The 16,803-nt window shown below is 40.4% G+C and overlaps 1 protein-coding gene across 1 annotated transcript in view; it reads right to left on the reverse strand.

The window, feature by feature from the left end:
• LOC129044583 (contactin-associated protein-like 3) overlaps positions 1-5,978 on the reverse strand; it is a 141,982-nt gene extending 136,004 nt beyond the window's left edge. The window contains 1 exon segment of the mRNA XM_054502590.2: positions 5,491-5,978. The gene's annotated coding sequence lies outside the window, so the exon portion shown is untranslated.
• Positions 5,979-16,803: the final 10,825 nt, after the last annotated feature.

The raw sequence follows: 16,803 nt of genomic DNA on the forward strand, positions 1-16,803 counted from the left end.
GCAGATATATGAAATCCTTGACAAAAGACATTTAAAACAAACAATTCCATGCTTTATATGTCAAGTAGAAAAGGAATATTTTTTCTACAGTGACAGAGCAGACTTGACAAGTGCACAATCATGTACAACCAAGTGTTTGCAAATGCTCTTACAACGTGGAGCAACCAGGCCTAGGGGCAAGCAACCTTTCAGCTAAGAGTCTCGTCAAAGGTGCAGAAGCCCATTGCAGAAGACCAGATAACAGTCAGTCTGACGGGTTCATTCAGATATCCAAGCTTTAAAAAGTACTTTGAAGACTGATACAGATGTCCTAGGCAATAAGCTTCCCAAAAAGAATGGGGAACAATCCCAGTGCCAATTACATCTTTGTCATTCAGAAATCCAGGCTAATTTGATTTAGAGACATACATAAGTGAACTGTTGTTTCTCATAACTTTTTTTTCAGCTTCTTTATTTTTAATCTACATCTCTTAGGTAAAATGCATCAATTTAACTACATTTACTTATTCTGAGTTTTTCTATTGGTCCATGTTTCCTTTAAACACAATTGTGAATGGTTTTTTAAAGTAACCATTTGACTTTGAAACAAATTTACAGAAAATGTGGAAGAACTATGCTAATATGCTGTATCACCCCTGAATACTTCAATGTACATTTGCTACAACGAAGATGTTCTCCTATATAACCATAATATGATCATCACAGTCATCATGGATAAAGTTCCAATATTTAATCCTCAATCTTGCTCAAGTTTCACCAATTCCCAATCATGTCCCTTATAACATAAGCATTTAATGCAGAATAGTATTTAGTTGCCTTTGCTTTCTTAGTCTCTGTTAATCTGGAATGCCTCCTTCCTCACTCCACTCAACGTCTGACAACTTGCTATAGGTCACCACCAGTGCTGTCTCCTGTCTCTCCAGGTCCCCCCACCCTTGCTACACTGTGGATGCTTTCCTTACCCTGCTGGTTTCTGAATGCTCCGCCATGGTCCTGGGCCTCCCCACTACCCAGCATGGATGCCTAAGCTGAACTGAATGACTTTGCTGGTTTCTGAATGCTGTGCCATGGTCCTGGGCCTCCCCACTACCCAGCATGGATGCCTAAGCTGAACTGAATGACTTTGCTGGTTTCTGAATGCTGTGCCATGGTCCTGGGCCTCCCCACTACCCAGCATGGATGCCTAAGCTGAACTGAATGACTTTGCTGGTTTCTGAATGCTGTGCCATGGTCCTGGGCCTCCCCACTACCCAGCATGGATGCCTAAGCTGAACTGAATGACTTTGCTGGTTTCTGAATGCTGTGCCATGGTCCTGGGCCTCCCCACTACCCAGCATGGATGCCTAAGCTGAACTGAATGACCTTAGACTGAACTGTTCAAAAAGAGAAGGGGAGAGGAAGAGGAAGAAGAATGCCAAGTAATTTGATTTTTTTTTTTCAGGATCTAACCAATGTCTTGGAATTGATTATCTTTTCCATGGGCTACTTATGCTCCGTACTGTTTGTGTAGAGTTTGGTGAAAATGAATAAAGGCAACTGAACTGAATTTTTTTTTTTTTTTTTTTTTTGAGACAGAGTCTCACTCTGTCACCCAGGCTGGAGTGCAGTGGCACGATCTTGACTCACTGCAATGTCCGCCTCCCAGGTTCAAGCAATTCTCCTGCCTCAGCCTCCCAAGTAGCTGAGATAACAGGCACCTGCCACCATGCCCGGCTAATTTTTTTGTATTTCTAGTAGAGACAGGGTTTCACCATTTTGGCCAGGCTGGTTTTGAACTCCTGACCTCAAGTGATCCACCCGCCTCGGCCTCCCAAAGTGCTGGGATTACAGGTGTGAGCCACCGCGCCCGGCCTGAACTCCATTTTTTATAGGGTACCATTTGACACTAAAATTAAGAGTCTGTTACTCAGCTGCAGAATCTCTCTTGAAATGGTATTACTAAAAGGTCCAAAAGGAAACATCTGCAAAAATAATTATTCCTATACTCTGTGAGATCTCTTTCCTGACACATTTCACATCATAAATGAGTTTCCTAACTAACCCACACATACTCTATAGCAGGCTTACCCTTCTTTCCCCAGGCTGGCTGGTGAACTTGAAAAACCTAACCATTTAGGGGAAAAAATTGAGGCAATTAAAATTAAGTGTTTTAGGCTAAGTAATGAATAAATTAACCCACTGAAAAGTTACATCAAAGGCTGTTACTCAGCTTTTTACCAATTACAGGAATTTCTGCAAAATCTGCCCAGCCATTTGTGTATCCCTGGGATCAGTGCCCAGAGTTCAATCCTTCTCTTGATGCTTCCTGTTGTTTTCAGGGACTCGATGAGAGCAATCAGTGACCTTTCACTCACTCTCAGGCAGGGAGACAAATTGATAGAGTGAGAAAAGAACTCTTAGATAAACTGTGACTAATCCAACTCTTATTATGAGGCACAAATATTGATTAATCTAAGCTACAATGGAAGTCAGATTCTCCCCATACCCCTTCTCCCACACCACAATGTCTTCGTGTTCAGAAAGAAACGGCAGAGTCACAAGGATGATTTTAACACGAAGAAATGTGTTCAAGTCTTTGTTCCTGTCCTTTGGTGAAGGATAAACAGATAAAACAACATAAGGAAAATGCAAGACTCTGAGGGCCTGTCCCCAGAATTTTATACCCACTTCCACTGAAAAGTTCAGTGGAAAAACAGGTGACACATTTATTGCTTTTATATTAACAGTAACTACCTCAAAATGCAAAGAATGCAGTACTTTCTGGATATTTTATCTTCAAAAAGATGAAGCATATGCAGGATGATTCAAAATAGTCTAAACAAACAAACAAAGAGCAAATCTATGGGCACTGAAGTTAGGAAAATATTTCCCCTCATGCAGAATCCTCCTAACAAAGTTTTCCCATGTATTTGTCAGGTCAAATAACATTCAGATAAACTGAACATAATCCCTAAAATGCCAAATGTTTAGAGAGTTGTTTTTTTTTTTTTTTTTTTGAGACGGAGTTTTGCATTTTGCTCTTGTTGCCCAGGCTGGAGTGCTATGGAGCGATCTTGGCTCACTGCAACCTCCACCTCCCAGGTTCAAGTGATTCTCCTGCCTCAGCCTCCTGAGTAGCTGCGATTACAGCTGCCTGCCACCGCGCCCAGCTAATTTTTTGTATTTTCAGTAGAGTCAGGGTTTCACCATGGTGGCCAAGCTGGTCTCGAACTCCTGACCTCAGATGATCCACCCACCTCGGCCTCCCAAAGTGCTGGGATTACAGACACAAGCCACCGTGCCAGGCCTAGAGAGCTCTTCTCATGAAGAGCCATTTCATGCCATCATCAACAGGCTGCCTTCGTGGGTGGCCAATGTGCTTCTGGAAAACCAGCTGTGAATAACGTGAGCAACTCATGGTGTCTACATGAGAAGGAAAGTTTTAGATGTCCTTACTGACTTTCTTCTTGGTATTCAAGTTGGTATAATTATTATAGTTACATAGTTTTATCTGGAAGAATTACTTGATCTAAAAGGTAATTTAAAATTAGTAAAATTTATTAGATATGAGGATACTAAGTTTCATCAACGAAAGACTGAAAACTCCCACAGTAGTAGTACTGAAATTCTACGTGTCACTCAGCAACTGGCGAGAGTCCCGTCTGGTGCTGAGTCCGTTTGGAACATCTGTCCCTACCCTCCCCTCCTCCAAGAAGAACGTTCACTGTAAACGAGAAGAGCTTAATTTCTATGGGCTTCGTAATCCTTCCACTGGATTCCAAGCAAAATAACTATCAACACAACTAATCCTGAGAATAAAAAGTAATCACAACTATGCAACAAAAACAGGAAAGGTGGTGCCAGGGTCTCACTCAGATTTCATTGCTTTGCTTTTCTCAAGGAAGGTCTTTTTGAAGCCCTGTTTATTCAATAGTAAGAGTGACCTCTAGTGACTTATTTTGTTGTTGTATTTTGCCAGTTGATTGGTCAATTACTCTAGCATGCCTTTCTATAAGTAATTCAATTTATGTATTTATTTAAGCCAAACAGCAGTTTAGATTACAAGACGCAAAGATTTTGATTTGATTTAAGTAACAACGTTTTATTAACAAAGCCTTCTCACAAAAGCCGATTAAAGTTGAATCTGAAACACGGTACAGCATTTGACCAAAGGAGTCTGGAGCATGTTTTTTGGAGGGGCACACCAAGTGTAGGATTAACTGAGGCGCAACTGAATCAGATGCACAGTGAGTGCATGAACCCATGTGCGTGCCCTGTGTGTGAAGAACCCAGCCTTGAGCCCGCGGGTAGAACAGCACTGAGCTACGGCAAACTTTTCATGACAGCTTAGGAGAACTGCTGAAAGCTACCCTTGGTTATCCTGCAATAATCTAAACTTCCAAACATGGCCACTAGCATTTATTGGAACTTATTTCAAAAGAGATTTTGGTAGGAGAGGGCTGAGGCTGACAGCGGGGAGATGCCACTGAAAGAAAAATAAAAGTGATTCGAGAAGGAGGAGGAAGACATTTAAAAAACTCTAATCTCATGGTTTGATTAATCAAGAAAGAAAGACAACTCCCTGATATTTACTCCAAGCCGAAAAAAAAATGTGTAACGTTGTGTAAACATTTTTATGTGTGATAAAATATGGGCACATTACGTTTTGCTTAACTGTCTGGAATATCATCATTATATTAGAATCATGGCCCATTCTAGAAATAAAGGCTTCCTAGATGTTTACCAAATTAAGGAAAATAAAAAACAGGGAACCCGATGGCAAATTAAATAATGTAAAATATTAGCATCCAGAGAGGAATCATTTTCAAGATCACCTAAATGACTGGCTGAGTTTTGTCTTCAAGCAGGAACTTTCCACTATTTTCTCTTGACTTTACTATGCGAGTCAAGAGGCGAGCGGGACTATGAGAAACGAAGCCCCTAACGGGTGTTCAAGTGTTATTCCCTTAGTAGTTACGGCAGGTTATTAATTTGGGGTTCTTAAATTTAGTTTCGCCTACGGGCGCTCTGTCCCTATAGTGCATGGAAGTTAATTAGCATCTTAACTCTGAAGCTGCCAAGGTCGGCAAAACTGTAAGCTGCTAACATCTAAGTTGATGCAGTATGATGTAATGTCTGCCAGTTTTTTCCGTTAGACTTAATTCCTACAAAATATTACAATCCTAAAAAGGAATAAATAACAGCATTTGCAGGCTAATCTCTTATTAAGATGCTCTTTTCAGGTTTTACAGAAACGTCCACTTTCTCAATGAATATACAAGTACATCGATTAAAAAGTCAAAACATGCATGGTATATCTTAGACTCCCCATAAGAGCAAAGTCTATTGTAAACAAAATCGTCTTTTTCGGGTTGCAATTCAATATTTTTTTAAGGTTCTTTATGTTTAGGAGCATGTTCTGCAAATCCACTTCCAAATACTACCGATAATAAAAAATACAAAGTTTTCCAGACAGCCTAGCGCAAGTTTTAAACCATTTGCTGTACTTACGTGGATTTCCTGCTCCTACGGGGCTCCAAGTCTGAGTGGGGAGAAGCAGCAGCACCTTGAGGACCGCCCAGGCCACTGAAGCCATGCTCACTTCAGCCAGGCGCCCTGAGACCCGGGCACGGCGACGGCCGCTCTGCGTTGCTGCTGCTCTCACTCCCGTCCCCTGCGCGGCTCCGACGCTGCTCTCTCTCCCCTTTCCAGTCTCTCGCTCTCTTCCTCACGCACTGGCAGCCTCCCTCCGCGCTGCAGACCCTCCCGCCAAGCCGCGCCCGGCCCCAGCTGCGTCTCCGAGGTGGGCCCCGCGGACTCGCGCCGCAGCTTTCTGGAGCGCTCGGGACCGCGCGGCACCGCCCCAGGCACGGAGGCGGCAGGTTCAGGCGCGTCCCGGACACGAGGCGCGGGAGGCGGCCGGCAGCAACGCGAGTCAAGAAGCGAGCGGGAGGGACGCCCCAGCTCCGCCGGGCCCTCTCCTCCCGCTACACCGGCAGCTTCCTCCGTCTCTCCCTCCCACCGGGGCGGGGCGGCCGCGGTGCACGGACTCGCGCCAAAGACCGCGCCGTCAGCCTCCGCCTGCAGGTGGAGAACGCCAGGCTTTATCACTCCGCTATTCACTCAACGCAGGGGCTGCACCCGGGAAAATCCTGTCCTGTTTGAGTTCAAATAGGGAAGATGGGGCAGAAATAACTCTGTGGCGTGTACTCGGGCAGACGCGCGCACGCTTTGATTTTGCTAGGAAGTCTGACTTGTAGAGAACCAAGCTGGGAAACCGGGCCAGGAGCAGGGAGAGGCCAGTGAGTCCGGGCTGTGCGAGTGCAAGCCTTTATTTAAAGTTTTAATATTTTGTCTATCATGGGTTTTTTTTTTCTTTGCGATTACATTCCATTTTAAAACTATTTCATTCATTCAGGATTAGCGTTACTTAACAGTTGCTCCTGAGACTAGTGCGTTAGTCCCTTCACCCTAGTCCTGGCCTTGGTGGAAGTCTAAAATTTACATTTTATTCCAGCTTTCTGTCCAAAGGAGCAACCCCTGCAAGTGTAGGATGAGGAGCTCGGTCCAGCAGCAGCTAACACTGCACTCCTTGCGCGCCTGCTGTGTGCTAGACGGGGAGGCGGGAGGCGGGGGAGTCTTTCTCTTTTTCTCCTCCTCTGCTTCTGAAATTCACAGTACGGGCAAAGATTGACAAACTCACTCACATTACCACCACCGCGAGGTTCCAAAAAAGAAAAAAGAAAGAAAGATACTAACTTTTTTAGATGGTATCTCGAAGAAATAGTTTATTAATCTTCCCTTTGGAAAGACAACTTTGAAAGGCTTTTTCATTAAAATGAATTCAAATGTAATACTAATAGATGAAGAATCTTACAAAGTCATTCTTGAATTATTAATTGGGTTCACTTAAACTACTTTTGCACAAGAACTCTGTAAATAGCACCTCTTTTATCACAGAAAAAATTACAAATCTAAAGTTTTGATTGACAGAACAGTTGCCTTCAGTGAGACAGGCAGAGAGAAAATGGAAATCATTTTCTAAATTGGACCTAGAGTAAAACAACAAATGTCAGTCTATTATTATACCAATTTGTCAGGCATCAGATGGAATCTTTAAAAATGTGAACTTGGCCGGGTGCGGTGGCTCATGCCTGTAATCTCAGCACTTTGGGAGGCCGAGGAGGCCAAGAGGTCAGGAGATGGAGATAATCCTGGCCAACATGGTGAAACCCCGTCTCTATTAAAATACAAAAAATTAGCTGGGCGTGGTGGCGCGTGCCTGTAGTCCCAGCTACTGGGGAGGCTGAGGCAGGAGAATCGCTTGAACCCAGGAGGCAGAGGTTGCAGCAAGCCGACATTGCGCCCTGCACTCCAGCTTGGCGACAGAGCAAGACTCTGTCTCAAGACAAAAAAAAAAAAGAAAAGTGAACTTGGGTGTTCAAAGTGTTAGGCTTAATGCAGAAAGGCCAAGAAACTTCTACGGTGGTAGACACTTGCAATTTAAAAAAAAAATGGCTTCATTAAACTGTAAAATCACTAGTGTAGTGAGGGTGAATGCATTTTTTACAACATTGGAGGAATATATTTATGAATATTATTCCCAATACATAAAATATACATTTTACACACTTATAGGTACACTCAAAATTTGTTCCAAATTGTTCGTGTCTAGTAAACGTGTATATAAAACGTATTTTATATGGTTAAGCCAATAAGCATCAGCATTTTCTTCTAAGACAGGAAGCTTGTAATTGTTGTTTTGATTACCCTGCTTTTGACTTAAAACTTATTTAGGTTTATTCTACTTAAGTTTCTTGGTTAGGGGACTTGAAGTCCTTAGACATAAATGTGTGTCTTGAAATGCATTTTATGTGGCTATAATTGCTGCTACATGGTTATTATTTAAATCAGCATAGACACTTGCTGTGGTGATAATGCTAGCAATGAACCTTGCAGACTAAGAGTAGTGAGGCTCCGTCACAATCATCACACACTACACACTTACTGAACAAATGAAGGCATGAATTCGAGGTGGCTGATGTAACTAGAACACTGGATGTCCTAGAAAAAATATTAAATATCACAAATATAAATGTTTTATGTGTTGCCGCTTTATTTCCTTTCTTCCCTACTTTCCATGATAATGCAATTTAAACTTTGAAACTTCTTACTTACCTTCTGTTTAACCTTAACATGGATAATAAATACAATTATATTTTTTATTTCAATCTGGATAATGGTTGCATGATTCAACCAGAATAAGAAGGGAATAAGATCTACTTTGTAATAGCACATATTTAGGAAGTGAGTATATTTATATTGGAACAAATGATGATACTGAGGTGTGTTTGATGACTAGCTTCTTGATTATAAGAATGTAAATGTTTGTTAAGATAGACTTTTTTGAAATTTATTCTTGAATATTTTGAATTACAAAAGGAACATTTTTAAAAGAATTGTATAAAGAAAATGTTAATAATTGCCACTACCATCACCCCAACCCCACTGAGGTAACCAATGATACATAACAGGCTGACAGGCTGGTATGTATCTTTCTGTATCCTTGTTTTGGTTCTTCTTCTTCTTCTTCTTTTTTTTTTTTTTTTTTTGAGACAGAGTCTCCCTCTGTCGCCTAGACTGGAGTGGAGTGCAGTAGTGGTGTGATCTTCGCTCACTGCAACCTCTGCCTCCCAAGTTCAAGCAATTCTTGTGCTTCAGCTTCCTGAGAAGCTGGGACAACAGGTGAGTGCCACCACACCCGGCTAAGTTGTTGTATTTTTGGTAGGGACAAGGTTTTTCCATGTTGCCCAGGCTGGTCTCGAACTTCCTGAGCTCAAGTGATCCACCCGCCTTGGTCTCCCAAAGTCTTGAGATTACAGGCATGAGCCATCACACCCGGCCTTGGCTCTTATATATAAACACATACAACCTGTACATAGAGTTGTGCTTATTTTGTTTCAATAAGGTTTTACCTTGTACTTGATACTCTCATCCTGCAATTTTATTGTCTCTCTTTGTAGTATACCGTGTGCATTCCAGTCTAAGCTAGAACTTAGTTTTCAGTTCTAGAAAATAGAGTGAGAATACAAAAATATAACATTTGGCTGCCAATCTAATAGCATTTTAATTCCTAAATAGATCTGCTTTCACAAATATGCTACTTCTCAAAGAATTATTTTTCTTATGATTTTTTTCTAAGCAATGCAATGTGATATTAATCAGATTTTTAAAATGCACTACTGCATTAGTCAAGGCCCAGAAAGAAAGCATGATTCGCTCAGATAGTTTAAAGGAACAGGCTGTAAAGAAAAGTGAAGGGACCCACCAAGTGACGTTGTGGCACCCAAAGACAAGCACTAGCAGAAAGCCTTTACCACCTACAGCAGAGGGGCAGAGGGAGGAACGGTTGTTGCCAGATCCCCAGAAAGCAGCAGCCGGGGAACACAAAGGTCTGGCAGGAGCTGTAGTCATAGAAGTAAAAAAAGTTGTTGTCAGAGCCTGGAAACAGGAGTGAGTAGGGAAGAAACTTTTTGAGCTCTAATTTCTGAAAACTTCCTGTTTCTGTGGGTGTCTCTCATTAGCCAAAACCAACTGGAAGTCAGCCGGGAGGGGAGCAGGGTGACATTCGGGCAGGAAGGGTGACACTGGGGCTGGAAGAATAGAGGGTGGTTCTGAGGACCTCCACAAAGAATGGCCAGCACATCCTAGAACACTGACACTTATCAAATCAAAAAAAAGTTTATTTTTGTTTTGTGCATTCATGTTCTTTAATGAATGATTTACAAAGTAATGGCTTAGAATAGAAATCTAAAGCTTGTATTTTTTAAATTATGAAGTGAAGTAATTGTACTTGTACTTGCTAGAAATTAAACCAGAGCTTTGAAGTCAAATAGTTTACTCTTTCTTCTATTTATATTAACAGGAAAGATTAATTGTGCTGAATATTGTAGTTTTGAATGGGGCTTTTTATTAACTTCAACATCAGGAAATCACCAGAGTTCACTTACCTTTCCTTATTTTTCACAGAAATAGAAAGATTGATGTTCTCTTAGAGCAAAAAAGATGACGTCTCACTTTTGTGGCCTTCTGACATCCATCAATATTTCAGAAAAATAATTCGTACATTTCAGGGCCAATTGGGAATTAAGTTGAGCTCAAATACAAAGGGAAATATTCTTATAAATTTTTTTGTGAAATCAATAAGCTAGCCTAAAATCTTATCCTTCCAAACTACAGTAGGTTAAAAAAAACAAGTGAATAAATGGTAAACAAGTTGAAATTTTCTTTCCAGTTTCTTATCACTGGCTAATTGGGAAGAATTTAAAAGTTAGAAGAGGAGAAAATTATAATCAATGGCTATTCCATTAAAAATTGCCTAACTGTTTTATTGAAATTGATTTTATAGAGCGCCTCTGATTACATGTTTGATAAGGAACATTAACACTAATACATAAAATACCATATGTGCTCATATATGAAAGAAAACATTCTCCCAAATGTTTTCATTTATATAAAAAGTCTCACCCTAAATCTATGTTAAACTTACAGAAAGAACAGGTAGTCACAGTTAGAATGTGATTTTAAGGACTAGGAAATCAACCCCAGACTTCAGCAAATCAATGTTCTACCATTGAAGTGTGCTAATATTTAGTATGAAACCGCTTACGGATTTCAGATCTTTTCCTGAAAGGAAACTTTAATATAGCAGAAGTCATCTGGATTTGGGTTGGAGATGTGGAGAACGAGAGGAGGCAAGTACCGTAAGGGGTGGAGTGCAGGGGTAGGAGAGAGTAAAGAAAGGCATTAATTAAATGCCAGAAGTGAATTTATTCACTTTGTAGTTTTATCTAAACTGAAAACCGATCCTTGCTTGAATGGACTGCTAGAGAATGCCTCTCTCATGGGGCAAGGATAAAGCTATAATTATAAAACTTCAAGCTTAAAATAATGGGACTCTATGTTTGGGGCATCTTTTTAACTCAGCTAATCTAAGGATATGAGAAAATACTGTTCCTATTTAAGGAGCAAAAATTGGTAGATACGTGTTTGGGAGAATTTTTAGATTTGCCAGCATTTGTGTTTCAGAACACTAAACAGCCTCATGGCAAGCCTGAATTTCTGAATATAATCAGGCAGAGACTGTTTTTCCTTGAATAGATCCAGTTCATGAAGTCTCGGGGGAACAGCATGCTTCATGCCTGCCAGCAGATGAGCTTCAAAGTGCCTTAAGGAAGCACTTTGACCAGAAGGTAGATAACTCTTATTATAGAAGGAGTGTGTAATTCATCTCCTACTGGTAAGAATAGTTATTGCTTTTGCAAACACTGTAAATGTGCAATCTAGAAGCTAGAAATAAGTACGCAGTTAGAAGGCAGTCTTTTTTACATAGGTAGTGCAACTACTACACTTTCTGCAGCGGCAAATCTAAGCAGAGATTGTAAATCTAAGCAGAGAGGTATCCAGGATTGTGGTAGTCTACACTGAGTATGCCTACGTGATGGTAGAGAAAAAAAATGAAGATTACATGCAGGATAGCTCCCTAAGAATATCAGATAAGAACTTCTGCAGAACAACTTGTTATGCATCTTCTGGTCCAAATTTTCACAGAAACTGCTGCCGGGTATAAGAATACAAAAAAAGAGAGAGAAAGGGAGAAAACTAACAAACAAAAATGACCCTGAAGTGGTAACATATTTGGTTGCACTTGATATTTAGGAAAGTCTGTGACTCAGAGAAATGAGATGGTCTGGAGGGAGACTTTAGAAACAATAGCAAGACACTAAAGTTCTCTCGAAACCTTGAATCCCATTTTTCATAATAAACAGAATTATATCGTTTTTGATTAGCTTGTGAAAATTATTTGAGATAATTCATGAAAAGTTCCCACTGCTATAATATACTGAGTTCAATAAATTATTCATATTTTATTTTCACTAATTAAAATAAACCCAAATCCTATTAAGAACTTTTTCAAAGACTGATAACCACGACTACAAAATGCTTTGTGGTCACATTTCTTTTCATTCCATAAATTAAATAGACTCCTCTTTTTCTCTAAAGGCTATTTAAACATACTGTGTTTCCCAGGAAAGGCTATGGTTAAATGTTGGCATTTTGTCCTCATGTTCCTATAGTTTCCTGTTGTAGCAGTGTAGAATGAAGTTATGCCAGAACAATTTCCACATAAATATTGAATAAAGTGGACTCTTCATGGTTCAAAGCGTTTTGTGCCCGTATGTTTATTTTCTTAAGCTTTCAATGTAAATTTATGAAATTTTAATGTTCTCTCATAAACACCTAAGTGTAGTTGTCATTAAATTCATGTAAGGACTGCTATTTTTTTTGTTTCGTGTGATTTGTTCTTTTCTTTTCTTTTTTTTTTTTTTTTTTGAGACGTAGTTTCACTGTGTCGCCCAGGCTGGAGCGCAGTGGCACGATCTCTGCTCACTGCAAGCTCCGCCTCCCGGGTTCACGCCTTTCTCCTGCCTCAGCCTCCCGAGTAGCTGGGACTACAGGCGCCCGCCACCACGCCCGGCTAATTTTTCGTATTTTTAGTAGAGACAGGGTTTCACCGTAGCCAGGATGGTCTCGATCTCCTGACGTCGTGATCCATCCACCTCCGCCTTCCAAAGTGCTGGGATTACAGGCGTGAGCCTCCACACCCGGCCAGCAAATAAATTTTTAAGCTCTACATTCTTGGGCAAATTTTACCCTTAAACAAAAATTCAGCCAATTGTACTAATCCTATAAAAAGCCATTTTAGGGAGCCCTGAAGTTTTCTTATGAAAGCTCAAGTTGAATCAAATATCAAAGCACTGGTCTATTAAGTTTCTTTTTTTCAGATATAAGTTAATTTTGATGTATTTTATTTCCTCTTTAAAAAATCACACTTTTGAGGCTGCGTGTGGTGGCTCATGCCTGTAATGCTGGCATTTTGGGAGGCCAAGGCGAGAGGATCACTTGAGGTTAGGAGTTCCAGACCAGACTGGCCAACATGGTGAAACCCCATCTCCACAAAAAATACAAAAATTAGCCATGCATGGTGGTGCATGCCTGTAATCCCAGCTCCTTGGGAGGCTGGGGCATGAGAATCACTTGAACCCAGGAGGCAGGGGTTGCAGTGAGCCGAGATCGCACCACTGCACTCCAGTCTGGGTGGCCGAGTGAGACTCCGTCTCAAAAACAAACAAGCAAAAAGTCACCATTTTGAATGCTTACACACTAGTGGTGGACATGTAAATTAGTTCAGCCACTGTCAAAAGCAGTTTGGTGATTTCTCAAAGAACTCAAAACAGAATTACTATTCGACCCAGCAATTTCATTACTGGGTATATACCCAAAGGAATGCAAAACATTCTACCGTAAAGACCTAGGCATGTGTATGTTCATGCAGCACTATTCACAGTAGCAAAGACATGGAATCAACCTAAATGCCCATCAATGGCAGACTGGATAAAGAAAATGTGGTGCATAGGCCCGGCACGGTGGCTCACGCCTGTAATCCCAGCACTCCGGGAGGCAGAGGCGGGTGGATCACAAGGTCAGGAGATCGGGACCATCTTGGCTAACACGGTGAAACCCCGTCTCAATTTAAAATACAAAAAATTAGCCGGGAGTGGTGGTGGGCTCTTGTACTCCCAGCTACTCGGAAGGCTGAGGCAGGAGAAAGGCGTGAACCCGGGAGGCGGAGCTTGCAGTGAGCCGAGATCGCGCCACTGCACTCCAGCCTAGGGGACACAGTGAGACTCTGTCTCAAAAAAAAATAAATAAATAAAAAGAAAATGTCGTGCATATACACCACACCACAGGATACTACATAATCATAAAAAAGAACAGGGTCATGTCCTTTGCAGCAACATGGATGGAGCTGGAGACCATTATACAAAGCAAACAAACACAGGAACAGGAAACCAAATGCCGCATGTTCTCACTTATGAGTGGGAGCAAAACATTGATCAAGTACATATGGACACAAAGAACGGAACAACAGGCACTGGGGCCTACTTAGGGGTAAAGGGAGGGAAGACAGCAACAACTGAGAAACTACCTAACTAGTACTGTGCTCACTACCGGGGTAGCAAAATCATCTGTACACCAAACCCCCATGACGTGTAATTTACCTAACAAATCTGCACATGTACCCCTGAGCCTAAAATAAAAGTTAAAAAATAATAACAATAATCACCCTTTAAACCTATCTTTCAACATTTAAAGTTTGCAAAGGCAAAATTTTATTCACCTACGGAACATGGTTTACTAACTGAGCAACTCTGGGCAAGTACTCTCTTGGCCTCTTAAGTAGGGGTAATAACAGGACATGCCTCCAAATCTTCCTGTGAATATTAAGTGAATGGATACGTATTGGACACTCAGAAAAATGCTTGGGTTGTAGTGATATTTAAGTGCCATTATAATGGCAGCATTGTATGAACAGAAATTAAAAACTTCAAAGTACATGTGAAGAAATATTTTTTAAAAATCTAATCATCAGTATAACTAGAAATTTTATTTAAGTACTTAAAGTAAGAATATTTCTGCTTAAAATTCTAGACATAGTGAAAATAACATTAAAAAATGAAAATAGGCTGGGTGCGGTGGCTCACGCCTGTAATCCCAGCACTTTGGGAGGCCGAGGCGGGTGGATCACGAGGTCAGGAGATCGAGACCATCTTAGCTAACACGGTGAAACCCTATCTCTACTAAAAATACAAAAAATTAGCCGGGCGTGGTGGCAGGCACCTGTAGTCCCAGCTACCTTGGAGGCTGAGGCAGGAGAATGGTGTGAACCCAGGAGGCGGAGCTTGCAGTGAACCGAGATCTCGCCACTGCACTCCAGCCTGGGCAACAGAGTGAGACTCCGTCTCAAAAAAAAAAGAATAGAAAAGAAAAGAAAGACATTTTTCAGACATAGAAAGCCTCAAATAATTCATCTCCAACAAATCATGTACATTCAAAATACATGAAGCAAAATATAAATATTATAAGAAAAATAAACATTTTTCTTTCCACAATTATAGATTTTTTTTTTTTTTTTTGAGACAGAGTTTTGCTCTTGTTCCCCAGGCTGGAGTGCTATGGTGCGATATCGGCTCACTGCAACCTCTGCCTCCCAGGTTCAAGCGATTCTCTTGCCTCAGCCTCCTGAGTAGCTGGGATTACAGGCACCCACCACCAAGCCCAACTAATTTTTTGTATTTTTGGTAGAGATGGGGTTTCACTATGTTGGCCGGGCTGGTCTCGAACTCCTGACCTCAGGTGAACCACACGCCTCAGCCCCACAAACTTTACAATAAATGTTAAAGAAAGTTTTTAGGCAGAAGAAAATTGAAAAACTGATACTAGATGGAAATATAAATGCATACAAAGGACTGTGGAACACTGGACATGGTAACTACATGAATAAAATTCTGGAATGTTTTTCTTATTATTTAAGTATTTTTAAAATATAATTGTTTAAGTAACAGTAAACAATATAGCATGAGGTTTATAACACATGTAGAAGTCAAATTTATGGTAGTGATGGCACAATGCCTGTGAGGAGAAAAATGGAAGTTTGCTATTGAAACATTTTATATGTGAAGTAATATAATATAACTTGAATATACACTGTGAAAAGTTAAAAATATATGCTGCAAACCCTAAACCAACCACTAAAATATGCCAACAAAGAGTAAAGGCTGATAAGCCAATCAAAGAGATAAGATGAAATTCTCAAAGAAATTCTCAATTATCCTTTAAAAAGGGCTAAAAAAGAGAATAAATAACAAAGCACAGAGGGAACAAATGAAAATCCGTTTTAAGAAAATAAACTTAAATCTAACCATATCAATAGTCACATTAAATATCAACTGCCCAAAAACTCTAATATGGACAGATTAGATTCAAAAAAAGCAAAAGCTAACAGTATTCTGCCTACAAAAAAAAATAGTTTAAATGCAAAGACACAAGTAAAAAGATGAAAAAATATATACGAAACACTAGTTCAAAGAAATCTGGAGTGACTACAGTAGATTCACATAATGTAAATTTCTGTTGAATGGGTATTACTAGAGATAAAGTCATTTCAAAATAATGAAAGGGTCAATTTGTCAAGAGGAATAAAAAACCTAAATGTTTATATAACAAATCATGTACATTCAAAATACATGAAGCAAAATATAAAGATTATAAGAAAAATAAACATTTTTCTTTCCACAATTATAGATTTTTTTTTTGAGATGGAGTTTTGCTCTTGTTCCCCAGGCTGGAGTGCTATGGTGCCATATCAGCTCACCGCAACCGCCGCCTCCCAGGTTCAAGCGATTCTCTTGCCTCAGCCTCCTGAGTAGCTGGGATTACAGGCACCCACCACCAAGCCCAACTAATTTTTTGTATTTTTGATAGAGATGGGGTTTCACTATGTTGGCCGGGCTGGTCTTGAACTCCTGACCTCAGGTGATCCACCCGCCTCAGCCCCACAAAGTGCTGGGATTACAGGCGTGAGCCACCACGCCTGGCCTAGTCAGATATTTTTATGCCCCTATATCAATAATTGACACAGCAAGTAGACAAAAATTCAGTAACAGTGAAAAGATTTGAGCAACATTACCACTTGACCTAATTGACATGTATAGAAAATTCCAAATACCAACTATTGGATACACATTTTTTAAAAATGTACAAAGAATATTTACCCAGAAAAAACATATGCTGGGGCATAAAATTAATCTCAGTGATGTCAGAAAAATGGCAGACTGATAAACTTCAAAACTTTGTCCCCCATGGAAACACTAAAGAAAAAACTAAAAATTGGTTAAACTGACGTTTAGGAACTATGGAAAA

This window comes from Pongo pygmaeus, chromosome 13, assembly GCF_028885625.2.
Source record: "Pongo pygmaeus isolate AG05252 chromosome 13, NHGRI_mPonPyg2-v2.0_pri, whole genome shotgun sequence".
Classification (NCBI taxonomy): domain Eukaryota; kingdom Metazoa; phylum Chordata; class Mammalia; order Primates; family Hominidae; genus Pongo; species Pongo pygmaeus.